The sequence below is a fragment of the Canis aureus genome, chromosome 33, assembly GCF_053574225.1.
Source record: "Canis aureus isolate CA01 chromosome 33, VMU_Caureus_v.1.0, whole genome shotgun sequence".
Lineage (NCBI taxonomy): Eukaryota > Metazoa > Chordata > Mammalia > Carnivora > Canidae > Canis > Canis aureus.
Genome location: NC_135643.1, coordinates 35,245,754 through 35,260,035, shown reverse-complemented (window position 1 = coordinate 35,260,035; position 14,282 = coordinate 35,245,754). Strand labels below are relative to the sequence as shown.

Below are 14,282 nucleotides of genomic sequence, written 5' to 3'. Positions count from 1 at the left end.
GCCTCTCCCCCATGACATTTCACCTAATTGTGCCCCCTTTGTGAACCAAAAGAGAAAATGAATTAAGACTAAAAAAGAAGAGGAGATGATTTTTTGTTCTCTCAAAAGAATATGAACAATTCCTTTCAGAATGTGAATGTGTGCTTTGCCAGTTCTGTCTCCTCCTGTGAAGGCTACAACTAGAGAAAGAATCAGATCTACTAATGAGTATTTATAAAAGACCAATCTAATTTCAATGCCTAAATGAAACAGTGAAAGAATAGAACAGTAATTTTATGAGAAACTTTCTGAGAAATGTGTGGCTTCTGCAGCAATTGCTTTAGTAAAAGTCACTCTCAAATACATCTTTGAAGGAAGATATGAAATCCAGCAGTGTTACCTGAAGGAAGATAACAAATACAATGTTATACTTCACTCACACAAATGAAGTTGTAAAAAAAAAAAAAAAAGTGTTTCCTGTTAATTTTAAAAGAATAAAGGGCCTTATTTTATTTCTTGATTAAGAGTATAATGCATTTACACATTATCGAACAGTGTTTTCCCAGTTATTTCATCGTATCTAAAGTTACAATAACAGTTTTGTCCTACTCTCGAAGACTAGAAATCATTTCTGCAGAACTGCTAGTTTTAGATCATGTATGTTTCAGGAGTATTATTTCAAACACTACCAGCTAAGGATGAAAATCCTTATTCATAATGGAGACAATCATAAAGAAAAAAAAGGGTTAGAGGTTTTCAGTGAGGCTGTTTGCATTTTAGCATAAGTCTAGAAGCACAGATGGTAAGACTTGGAAAGCTTTAGCGGTACTACAATGGTCATATTGCTTTGAAAGGCAGTGCTCATTTGATTCTCAGCAAGAGAATGTCCAAAGTGTGTCATTATTAAACCATCATTTTCCAAAACCATCACAGTGAATAGGCAGAGCTTTTAAGTGTTGCTACTTCATCTACAATCTCTAAGAAGATTTCCCAGCTCCCTTCAGTAATCTGTTGTGGAGTCTCAAAAGCTCCACATTTTTGTCCATGTTTCACTTTAATCATTGATGCAATAATTAGAAGCTATTGCTGAACTTAGTAACCTTCCTTTTATCATTCAGAAAAGAACAAAAATACAATTAATAGGGTTCTGTTTACAAATATAAATCTATTTTATCTTTAATCTATAATTTGAATACCTCAATACATATTTTAGATGATTTACAATACACACACAGTGGAACTCTGACAATAAATAAAGTAATCAAACACAAGTAATGAATGAGAGTGTAAGAGAGCTTGTTTATGCTGAAAAATCAGGCTACATATAACCACTGAATTTTAATAAAATCCTAGATTTTCTCCTTATGTCAACAAATTCAAAGTGGAGATACAGTGAAAAATTAGCTGTGATAGTCTAGAAGTCCAAGTTCCTTTTTTAAGAGGAGAAATAAAATGTTCAACACCAAACACTAAAAGTGATTTATGTTGTGGTGTTTCGTATAAGTGATATTGAACAAAATTTAAATAATGTCCTCAATAATAGTTTTATAACATCTTTAAGAAGATTCTTCTAATGAGCATTTCTTTTTTTTTTAAGATTATTTATTTGTTTATTAGAGACACAGAGAGAAAGAGAGAGAGAGGCAGAGACAGAGAGAGAGAGAGAGAGGTACAGGCAGAGGGAGAAGCAAGCTCCAAGCAGGGAACCCAATGTGAGACTGGATCCTGGGTCTCCAGGATCACGCCCTGGGCTGAAGGTGGCACTAAACCGCTAAGCCACCGGGGCTGCCCTAATGAGCATTTCTAATATCTATCATTGGTAGAAGTAGAGTTTGTAATATCAAAATGTAAACCTTGATATTTCACCAATGAATGAAACTACATCTTGAATCATAAATACTCACAAGTTCTACAAGGAGGAGTTAGTCAACAAATGCAGTCCAGGACAAAAAAAAAAAGAATTGAAATGGAAATGAAATTTACCAGAATAAAAGAATAGACTCAAATTCAGATTGATTACTGTTTTTCTCAAACCAGTTATGATGAAGCCACACTGCTCTCAGTACAATAAACATGTAGCCTCTCTACCTAAAAGCTATCGTATGGCAAAGGAAGAATAAAAAAGTGGAGCAAATTGCAGTTACAGGAACAAGTTGTAATAATAATTAATTCTTTAGCATTTTAATGTTTGCAAATTGACATAATTTTAATAATTATTATAGTTTGTCTTCATCAAAATTTATTTCAAAAGAGCTTAAAATGAATTCTTAATCCTACTTTACCATTGACAAATCTGAATAGTGACAAAATATTTTGCAGTGAAAAATAAAATGCCAAACATATAAATATTTCCCAAAGGTGAGAAAATCTGCAATGCCATAAGGAAATACAATGACTAATTTCCCATCTTTTTGTAAATGTCTTATATATTAGCTATTAAAAACTAAGATAAGGGTTACCTAGGTGCCTTAGTCCATTAAGCATCTGCCTTCAGCTCAGGTCATGATCTCAGGGTCTTGGGATCAAACCCCACATTGGGCTCTCTCCTCAGCAGGGAGTCTGCTTCTCCCTTGCCCTCTGCTCTCCATCCCTGCTCATGTTCTCCCTTGCAATCTCTCTCTCAAATAAATAAATAAAATCTTTTAAAAAAATAACTCAGAATGAAGTAACTTTTTTTTTTTTTTTCGAAAGAGAGAGGAAGGGATGAGGAGAGAGAGAGGGAAAGAGAATCTTAAGCAGGTTCCATGCCTAGCACAGACTATGACATGAAGCTCCATCCCACAATGCTAAGATCATAACCTGAGCCAAGGGATCCCTGGGTGGCGCAGCGGTTTGGCGCCTGCCTTTGGCCCAGGGCGCGATCCTGGAGACCCGGGATCGAATCCCACATCAGGCTCCCGGTGCATGGAGCCTGCTTCTCCCTCTGCCTATGTCTCTGCCTCTCTCTCTCTCTCTATCTCTCTGTGACTATCATAAATAAATAAATTAATTAAAAAAAAAGAAGTAACCTGAGCCAAAATCAAGAGTCAGACACTTAACCAACTGAGCTACCCAGGCGCCTCCTAAGTAACATTTTTCTGTACAGTAGATATTAACATATTCTTGCCAGTAGAGTCATATTACAAAGTGTCATTTTAAAATATATTGATATCAAAATTATACAAATAATATAATATTTGTTCTCTTATTTTGAAACTTACATCTGGGACTGGGAAAGGAAGGAGGTGGAAGAATGACAGAGACTGACACTTACTGAACATGTTAAGTTGGCACAGGTTTTATAGTTACAAAAAATTATTCTCATTACAAAAAAAGGGAGGCCCAAGGAAATTAAATAACTGTATCAAAATCACATTTACGGGGCAGCCCCGGTGGCTCAGCAGTTTAGCGACACTTTCAGCCCAGGTGTGATCCTGGAGACGGGAATCGAGTCCCACCTCGGGCTCCCTGCATGGGGCCTGCTTCTCCCTCTGCCTGTGTCTCTGCCTCTCTCTCTCTCTCTGGGTCTCTCATAAATGAATAAATAAAATCTTAAAAAAAAAATCACATTTATGAAAGCATTCCAAATCAAGTGTCTCCCGTCTCAAGACCTATGTGCTTTCAACAAGAATGCAAATGACAATTGTTTTAGAAAATGTTTGAAGCAGCAATGTCAGGTTTTTCTTAGTTTGTCCATAATACCCACATTGCTTCTCTAATATTAGACATCCACAAATATGGCCCAGTATGAACATGGTACCATAATTTTCATAAGCACTCAGTATCAATTCATGATGATAGATCTACAATTTGAAACTATTCTTTGCCTACAAATTGTATAAATATTTGGAAAATTAAAATTGAGAATCAGTGGCCACCAAAGATCCTGGAAATAGAGACCTGGAAATAGAGAGTTGAAGGAATTTAGAGAAGGGAAATCTCCCTACCTAACAAAAAGAATCGGTCTGACAGTGATGGGGGGAGAAGGTGTGTGGGACTGGAATATGAGTTCTTTGTCCAGATAGAAGTGTAAGATATTCCAGATTGTAGGGAACTAGATGTTAACACTAAAGGATCTATTACTGAAAACTATTATAGCACTGCACAGATGTTTGTACATGTCACAAATGTATATACCATGTTAACACAAGTGAGTACAATTATAGGAAAATAATTAATTTTAAAAATGCACTAATTGTTTATATTTTCTTATTAATGAGGTTAATCATTTCCCTCCCCAGTTTTTGGAAGCGTAACCTAATTTGAAAGATAAATAAGAATATTTCAGGGAAAATTTCTATCTAATTTTCCATGTCCCCATTACTTATTGCAAGAAAGTACAGAAAGTTGGTAATAACCTTACATCTATGTTTCCCCTTTATTTTTCTCTTTTTATTAATCATTGAAGCACCTCTATTTTGTCTCTTTCAAAATCTCCAAGTCCTAATGCATGATTTTCTACATTAACTATTGTCATATTTTCTCATGCAATAAATATGTCTAATGCTTGGTTGTTAGAATTAATTTTATGAAAAGATTTCATTCAGGTATATACTAAAATACTTTATAGATATGGTATAGATACTTTTTAGATATAGTCTAAGTCTACACATTTTTGGAGGAACTTGATTTCACTATTGTTTCAGACTGAAGCCCTGTTTTTGGCAATTTTTCAATATAATATGATGCTTAAGTTTTTTGTTTTTTGTTTTTTTTTCCTTTTCTGATGTTGCACTGACTTCTTTGGAAGATCATGCAATGTAATACAAATGCATAAAAAAGCTCATACTCCATTTACTGTCCTATTTCCCCTGTCATCCCCATGTAGTGCCATCATAACTGCAGGGAGTGAAAAACCCTATTTCCACATCAAAACCATTTCTATTTCCCTGATACAAGCCATAAATTCCACCTGCCTTGAGGTGTCCGTTATGAGCCATTGTCTTCTGGCACAACATCACAATATTAGGTACACACACACACATACAGTCTATATTTGGAGACACTAAGATGTGATGTATCACAGACTTGAAGTGGTTCTCTGTCAGCGGACACACACCACTTCTTTATCACCTCCTGGGGCTTTGGGGTAGAACAAGACTGCAGAGAAAGGCAATACTCCTACAGGGGTGAGAATTGCAATTTTCCCCACCCCCTGTGTAAACCTGTGGATTGGAGAATTAGGCTTATAATGTGCAAAATTAAAAGAACAGTAGGAAGGAAAAGGCATATTTTTAAAGAGGATTTTAAACTGAATGTGGACTTTTTCTAAGACATATATAAGAAAAAACTAAAGTTTAATATTATTAAAAGGAACAACAAAATGCCTCTAACGTTGTTCAGGTTGTAGGAAAGAACAAAGAAGACACTCATTTTTTAATGTACTGTATTTTTGAATAAATTTGGTTCCACATGAAACTGACATTAATGACTAGCAGTTATTACATTTAAGAATCAGAGAAAAAGGGATTAGAATTGTGATTTTTAATTTTAATTGAATAGAGTGGCACAGAGAAAGAACCATTCTTACTTAACTCGTAATTTTCCAAGCTATAGGTTTTAGCACTTTTAGAAGAAATCAGGTGAAGAAAATGATAATAAACATCCAAACAGCTTTTAGAATCAAAGAACTCTGCGTGTGTGTATTAATATTTTAAGGTGCCAAGAGTGAAAAGGAGTAATGACCTTTCCTCATTCAGTTCCAATGAATAGAATAATTAGCCATCAGTCTTATTATTAGGATGTAAATCTGGACAAATTACTTCTTCTAATACTGCCTTTTTTTCAGAATTTCCTTCTATTCTACTTTTAAAACTAAATTCCTTCTAAAATTGCATTTTTTGTTTTCCTTTATATTAAGTGTACATATATTTTCTTGTGTAGAGTATAAGTATACTTATACATGTGAGTATTTTATACATTGTTTTTTTTTTAATAAATTTTATTTATTTATTTGACAGAGAGAGAGAGAAAGAGAGCACAAGCAGGAACAGCAGAAGAGGGAAAAGCAGACTCCCTCACCAAGTAAGAAGCCTGATGTAGGGATGGATCCTCTGACCCTGGGATCATGACCTCCTTAAATGACTGAGCCACCCAGGTCCCCCCATTGTTTTTACATATATATAAAATATACATCTATATATGTATATAGGAAATGAGGTTATGATTTTCTCCTTTAATTTAAATTTCTATTCAGATAATTAGCTATTTAGAAATTTGGTTCATGCTTTGGGAAACATTACCCAGAAAAAAAATCTTAGATCTGAGTTCACTTGTATTCATTTGAAAATGACAGACTTTGGGTTGGGCTTTTCATTTTTTGGTATTTGGTAATCTTAAGCTATTACTACATAATAGCAATTGCCATAAAGATGTGTAGATAATTTGTGTGTTTTTTGCATTTAGGATTTTTGACAAACATAATGAAATTAGTTACATTATTTTATATTCACAAATATATTCTTCCAAAACATAAGATATAAGAGTATATAAACTGAAAAATGGCCATGCACATGCAGTTGATATAGTTTAAGTGGGGTTCAGAGTTGATGACCAAGAAATAATTTTTGAGATGTCTTTGGAGCAAAAGTGGTTTTATTAAAGCATGGGACAGGATGTATGGCCAGAAAGAGCTGCACTAGAGGTAGTGAGGAATGACTGATTATATAAGATTTTCTATCTTATGGAGCAGAAGGTAATGTTAGGCTCCAGGAAATTGAGTCTACAGGTTTTTGGAGATGGCTTTTTTCTTGTAAATCATTAAGACAGTTGCAAACTGATGGAGACTCCTGTCCTACATGATTGTGATCTCTATCAGTGAACCATTTGTTTTTCCCTTTCTTTTGCTCTAGGGCATCCAGAAATGCCTGGGGAATGTCACATATATCCCACCTGGGAGAGGAGCTGTTATGGGTTTACTTTGTGCTTTGCCTTAGCTTGCCTTCTGCTCTCTCATCACACAAATTACATATTTTTACCCTCACTTAATATTACTCTAGCTTATTACCTGTATAATTGTTAAAAATGTGAATACTTTCAATAATTTTACATACTTTTCACATAGAAAATTATTAAAGTCTGATCCATTTCATGTGTTTTACTTTATTTATTTATTTTTTTAAGATTTATCTATTTATTTGAGAAGGAGTGTGTGCATTGATAGGGGGTGGGCAATAGGAGAGGGAGAGAGAAACTCCTCAAGCAAACTCCTCCCTGAGTGAAAAGCCCAACACAAGGTTCTATCCCAGGCCTCTGAGGTCATGACCTGAGCCAAAATCATTCAACTGACTGAGTCACCCAGGCACCCCATTTAATGCACTTTAGATATCTGAATGATCAATTAAGACAATAAGAATCAATTAAAACCATTTCATACCTTCACAGGGATGAATAGTAGATGAATTTTGTTCACTAACAAAATTTTCCTTTCTCATTTCCTATAGATACATTTGGAAAAGACAAACTCAGAATAAGCAGAAAAACACTTCACTACTCAACTAATAATATGTCTGAGAGTCAAAAGATTTGTTGAAACTACTTTTAGTGGATAAAATACAGGAACTTGGAAGAAATTTGCTGTTGGTAACTCTATTGAAAGCAAGTTGCTTAAAAGTAATTATCAGCTTTAATTCCACCATTTCCTTTGGCAGCCAAGCTAACAGCCATCTATCTTATGTAGAGTCATAGCAGCAGGTATGAGGAAGAAATTTGCAGGCCCAATTCATAGTCTTTAGAAAAAAAAAAAAACCCATATTATTATAATGAGAAATTAGAATAGCTTGTCACCTGCTGTGGGCCAGAGTACAGCCTCAGGGTTTTCCTATATTAATTCAACCTCTGGTGAGCAGCTATCCATACTGACTTTTGTAGAACAACTGGGGATTCCTTCTCTTGCTGTCTATGTATTTCAAAGGCATGCCAGAGAACTGTTGTCTGAGGGAAGAAATCTGGGACTAATTAGGCAAAAATTTCAGAATAATAATTGGTTATATTAGCAGATATACTTCCACCCAAAGTCTTTATTTTCTTAATTTTGTTAGAGTATATGGCAGATGAAATAATTAAAATGTAAAAACAAATGAGCAAAAAACCCCTGCATGATTGAGGAAGTCTAGTGTATTATCTCATTACAGTTGTATACTGCTAGATTGAACTCTTCCAAACTTGAGTTCCAAAGAATTTAATCTAATCTAACATTAATCTAGCTATTAAAATTGATGCAGTATTAATGATGATTTTATACCCAATGTCCACACCTTCAGGTAAAATTTGAGACGTGTTGAGAGAGAATCAATTTCTAACATATAAACAGTGCTGGCTATACAGGTGGAATTTCGTGGGTCCTGTAATTAACCTACCTAAGATCATTCAATTTTTTTTTTCTGTGATGTATCTTTATTTGTCATTTCTGTCTTTGAAATCTTTTTGGAATAATATTAGAAATAAATGTATAAAGCTTTATTAATCATTACATATGTGTATTTAATTGACATGTTAACCATAGCTCACACGTATGTTATGAACTGGGAAATTGTACAGTATGATGTAAATAACAAAGTTTCTGTGAAAATATTTGTGAAATATTTTGCATACAAATTGAATATTGAGAATTATTATTTTGTCATTTACTTTTCCTTACTAACTTAATATTTTTCCAGACTTGAATTGAGAGAATACTGGGATCATCAATTTTTTAAATGATTTCTTTCTTTATATTTACTATTTGAGTCTTTACAGATTTTCCAGTGAGAATGGCATCTTCTGCTTCTTGCATTCTCTGACTATAATTTTCTTGAACTCTATAGTGTGGCTTGTCTTATATTACAGTAGCCTCTCCACCTTTTATCTGTGGAAGAGATGTTCTAAGATCCCCTAGTGGATAACTAAAACTGCAGAAAGTACCAAGACCTATATATATTACGGTCCTTTTTTTCCCTATATATACATACCTATGATAAAGTCTGATTCACAAAATAGGACAGTAAAAGATTAACAGCAAGAACATAACAAAACAAAAGAACAATTATAACAATGAACTGTAATAAAAGTTATTTGAATGTGATCCCTTTGTTGCACCTTATTTTACTATATACTCACCTTTCTTGTGATGGTGTGAGATTATAAAATGCCTGTGATGAAATGAAGTGAGATAAATGACATAGGTGTTGTGATGTTATGTTAGGCTACAATTATTGATCTTCTGACAACACATCAGAGAGAAGATCATCTGCTTCTGGACCCTAGTTGACTGAGGGTAACTGAAATTGTAGAAAGCAAAACTTCAAATAAGAGGATGCCTACTATACTGGATTATAAATTAAGGCAAATACAGTACACCTTTTATCCAAATCATTATTTATTAAGATCCAATGCTCCCTTTTCTCCTTTCAGTCATATTTAGTATTTTGGCATGTCTTTTTAAATTTTTCCTCCTTTGGTTTCCATGCCAAAGTAATCTCTTGATTCTTTGTTACATCTTTGAAGACTGCTCCTTATCAGCATCCTTCAAAAATTTCTTTGGGGAATATTATTTATATTTTTCAAACTCATCCTAACATTCTGATCTATGCTGTTTTGTTGTTCCACTCAATCTCTATGTGTGAACAATTTTTTTTATTGCTGTTTCAACTGTAGACTCTAATTATTCTCAAATAAACAAGAGTCTTTGTATAGAAAATCCACAATGTCTACAAATTCTATCCAGACTTCTCATTTACATTACAATCCCACACTACCACAAGAAGTTTAGAAGGAAAATATCTAAAAATTGAACATATTTATAAGTAATATTTTCCTCTCTTTACATTGGAATTGCTTAGGGAAAAAAAAGTCAATTCTTCCCTAATAAGCTATTTCTTATAGAGGGAATATCATTCCCTTTCTTCATATTTGTTATCTTCAAATTATTTTAAACTCTTTTATCTCTTTTCAATATGAATATTAAGACTCCAAATATCTTTAGTTATTTTCCTGACTGTCCCCTTTATTATTACCATCACAAAAGTAAAATTTGAGAAATAATTATTTAGAAATTAGGAATAATAACAGTGCCAAATAACCGACTAAATTTAAAATTGAAGCAATATAAAGTATAAACTAGAAAGTATGTTAGGGTCTTGGGAAATGATTGGTAAAAAGTATTAAAATTTTAAATAAAGCTAATTGGTATTCCCTTGACAAAAATATTTTATAGAATTTAGAGTGGTCTTTACCTCATTCCAGCTCTATTTGGATTTTTTTTTTTTTCAGAGAGAGAAAGAGCACTAATAGGAATGAGGAGGGCCTGAGGGAGGGAGAGAATAGAATCTTAATCAGGTTCCATACCCAGTACAGAGCTCCACCTGTGTCCTAATCTCACAACCCTGAGATCATGACTTGACCAGAAATCAAGACTCAGACATTTAATCTACTGAGCCACCTAAGTACCACAGTAATTCATCTCTTAAAAACATTGTGAGGATTTCAAAATTATATATAGCAACTGATTTTTACTAAAGATTTCAAATAAGTAGTATGGGTACATATTTTTATTTATTTATTTATTTATTATTATTATTTTTTAAATTTTTTAAAAATTTATTTATGATAGTCACACACACAGAGAGAGAGAGAGAGAGAGGCAGAGACACAGGCAGAGGGAGAAGCAGGCTCCATGCACCGGGAGCCCGACGTGGGATTCGATCCCGGGTCTCCAGGATCGCGCCCTGGGCCAAAGGCAGGCGCCAAACCGCTGCGCTACCCAGGGATCCCAGGTACATATTTTTAAAGCTGAAAGAAATTATCTCTACATTTAGCTTAAATCCTAGATTCATTATAATCAGTTGTTCTGTTATTTCATCTCTCTGTAACACTTCTAGAAACATTTCCAAAAGTAGGAGCTATGGTCCTTGTTTTGTCTCATTGGTGGAATTAAGTCTACAACAGACATAATGTTTCATGTAAAAATGACTGAAAATGGCATGTATGTAGACAAATGTATTAAATAATTTGAGGGGCCAGAACAAAGATATATATATAATATACAGAAAAAAGTCACACAATTAAAGAAAAATAAAGGAACAAAACTGGAATCATTATTGCAAAAAATATTGTAACTTCTACACAGTTTATTAGGAAAACATTCAGACCTAGGATATCATAGTCACTATCCTCTTTTATCTGTGAATGTAAAGGAGAGTTTTAAATAATCTGAAAATATGCAACTCATATAATGTTCTGGAAAAAAAACACTTAAACACTTAAAATCCAGCTGACAGTGAAATGAATTAAAATATATAATTAAAACATGAATAATTGCTTGACTAAAAATATTGGTGGTGAGCAGTACTCCATAAATTTAGAATTTCCAAAATCATTGAAAAGACACATAACAGAGGCAATGCAAATGTCAGAAATCACACTTTAAAGGGTAAATAATGTTAGTAACGTTATTTTAATTTTAAACTCTTAGTATTCAAACCATGGATTTTATTATGAAAGACAAATAAGTGGTGCTGGTGACATGGGGGAAAAATTTAGGGAATTAGCATATGTTAATCTCTTTGTCATTTACCACTAATTACAATAATACATTAAATACATTAAAATACTTTAAGAGTAATATACTACCAAAATTCTACTTATATATAAAGAAAATATACAAGATTAAAACAATTGTTATGTTTGAGGTGTTGGAATTGATATTCTTCTGTTCTTTATTCCTGTATTTTGAGATATTTCTCAGATGAACGCATAGCACTTACTAGAAAAAAAAATTTGAAACTAAGTACAAATTTTAATAACCACTAAGAAACAGTTATGTTAGAAATCTGCTAATATGGGATGCCTGAATGGCTCAGTGGTTAAGCGTCTGCCTTCAGCTCAGCATATGATCCTGTCATCCCAAGATTAAGTCCCACATCATGCTCCCTACATGAAGCCTGCTTCTCCCACTGCCTGTGTCTCTGCCTCTATATCTCTGTGTCTCTCATGAATAAATAAATAAAATCTAAAAAAAAGAAAGAAATATTACAGAAAAATGCCTTATTTATAAGTTTATACTTTTATGTTAGTGAGTTAACCTGGACAACAATTTGTCAATTATCCCATACGCTTCTTAGAAATCATCTACAATTTTGAAATAATGGAAAAGACAAGACAAATATTTAACATTAAAATAAAGAAAAATCTACAATGGTGAAGTCTATGAAGTCTAGCACTTGAAATCCATCTTAAAAAAGAGAGTGGCTGCTATGGGATGAAAAACCACTCTAGATTTTGAGTAAGAAAGAAAATTCTGTAGAAGTAGGAATCACAACAATACAGTGTATTCAATGATGCTTTGACTAATTTGAGAATGAGAGCAAAGATAGGTGTAAGGAAATTTAAAAAAATGTTCTTAAATGTCCTCAGAATATATTTCTCCTATGAAAAAATAAAATTAATTTGTAAAACCTAACAGCTTGCTATGAAAAAGAAACAGGTCACGGAAAATAAAAACAAAATCATCTAGGGAAAAAAATCATTATATGTATTTGAGAAAATAAAGCCTAGGGAATCTACCAACATCTCTCTAATAGAATTTTCTGAAAAAAGAAAAGACTGAAAAGGGAATGAAGGAAATAATAAAAATTAATAATAGAATACATTTTCACAGAGCTAAAGGATTTGGACTTTATTTAAAAGGTCTGCGAGGGCAGCCCCGGTGGCGCAGCGGTTTAGCACCACCTGCAGCCCAGGGCGTGATCCTGGAGACCTGGGATCGAGTCCCACGTCGGGCTCCCTGCGTGGAGCCTGCTTCTCCCTCTGCCTGTGTCTCTGCCTCTCTCTCTCTCTCTAGCTGTGTCTCTATGAATAAAAAAAAAAAAAAAAAGTCTGTGAAAAGTTAGAATAAACAACACTCGTATCTATAGATACATTCTCCTGAAATTCTAGGCTTCAGACATTAAAGGTAAAATCATAAAATTTTGAAGAGTGTGAAAACAGATACAAGCTAAAGGTGTACGTACAAATATACAATGTAGCATACACAGTAGGAGACCCTATGCTCTGTTGTCACTCTTTCTGCTACCACAAGTTGTCCCAGTCCCAACTCCCAACTGCCAGTACCTGATTTTGCCTGAGAACTTTCTCAGCTCATTGACACCCATGCCAGGGAACTCAATTTCACATTCAGTGAATTCCATAACCAATGCCTGGCAAAAACGGGGGTACACAGCCCCCATGTCCTTCACTCCTCAGGTGGGATTACTTTGAGGCACATATACGCTGAGTTCTAGAGGATTAGACTTCAGAAACCCAAAGTGATAACTTACTAGATAACAAAGCCTATATTTTCTCCGGGCCCCTAACTCCCTACTTTTCAAGTATATTTTAGATTCAACTCAAAATCAACTATTTGAAATCAAATTCTTGCCTCAAATACTTCTTTGAGAAACCCAAACTAAGAAAAAAAAAAGGAGATCTAAATGTAGTATTTTAAAACAATGTATACTTCCAACAATTTTCAAATTGCAACATAGAATTTTTATCATTTATGCCAGGCAAAAGTGCATGTCAGAAGGTGATTGGTTTTCAATTAACTTAGAACAATTGGCTTTTCTCACCATTACGGAGGGCTCCTAAATATATATATATATATATATATATATATATATATATATATATATATATATCACTTCTTAATCCATTCACCAGTTGATGGATATTTGGGGTTTTTCTATAATTTGGCAATTGTTGATAATGCTGTTCTAAACATCAGAGTAAACATGCCACTTAGAAACAGTATTTTTGTATACTTTGGATAAATGTAGTGCAACTTCTGGTCATTTGGTAGTTTTATTTTTAACTTTCTGAGGATCTCCATACTGTTTTGCAGAGTAGCTATACCAGTTTGCATTCCCATGAACAGTGTATGAAGGCTCCCCTTTCTCCACATCTGCCAACATCTGTTGTTTCCCGTGTTCTTAATTTTAGATATTCTTACAGATATGAGAAAGTATCCCATCATAGTTTTGATTTGTATTTCCCGGATGATGAGTGATCTTGAGCATCTTTTCATATGTCCAATAGCTATTTGGGTGTCTTCCCTGGAAAAATATCTAATCATGTCTTCTGCCCATTTCTTAACTGGATTTTGTTTTGTTTTTTTTTTTTTTTTTGGGATGTCCAGTTTGATAAGATCTTTATTGATTTTAGATACTAACCACTTATCAGACATATAATTTGCAAATATCTTCCCCTAGTCTAAAGATTCTCTTTCAGTTTTATTGATTGTTTTCTTTGCTGTACAGAATATTTTTATCTTTTTTTTTTTAGAATATTTTTATCTTGATGAAGTACCAATA

General features: G+C 33.6%; 1 long non-coding RNA gene across 4 annotated transcripts in view; it reads right to left on the bottom strand.

Moving 5' to 3' along the window:
- LOC144304268 (uncharacterized) overlaps nucleotides 1-14,282 on the bottom strand; it is a 57,748-nt gene that overhangs the window by 23,992 nt on the left and 19,474 nt on the right. The window contains exon 3 of one of the 4 annotated variants that reach the window (XR_013371191.1): nucleotides 9,055-9,215. The exons of 2 other annotated variants lie outside the window; for them this stretch is intronic. This is a non-coding gene — a long non-coding RNA (uncharacterized LOC144304268). Of the gene's footprint in view, nucleotides 1-9,054; nucleotides 9,216-12,610; nucleotides 12,784-14,282 lie in introns of those variants that run through there. One more of the 4 variants, XR_013371188.1, reaches the window with a different exon arrangement.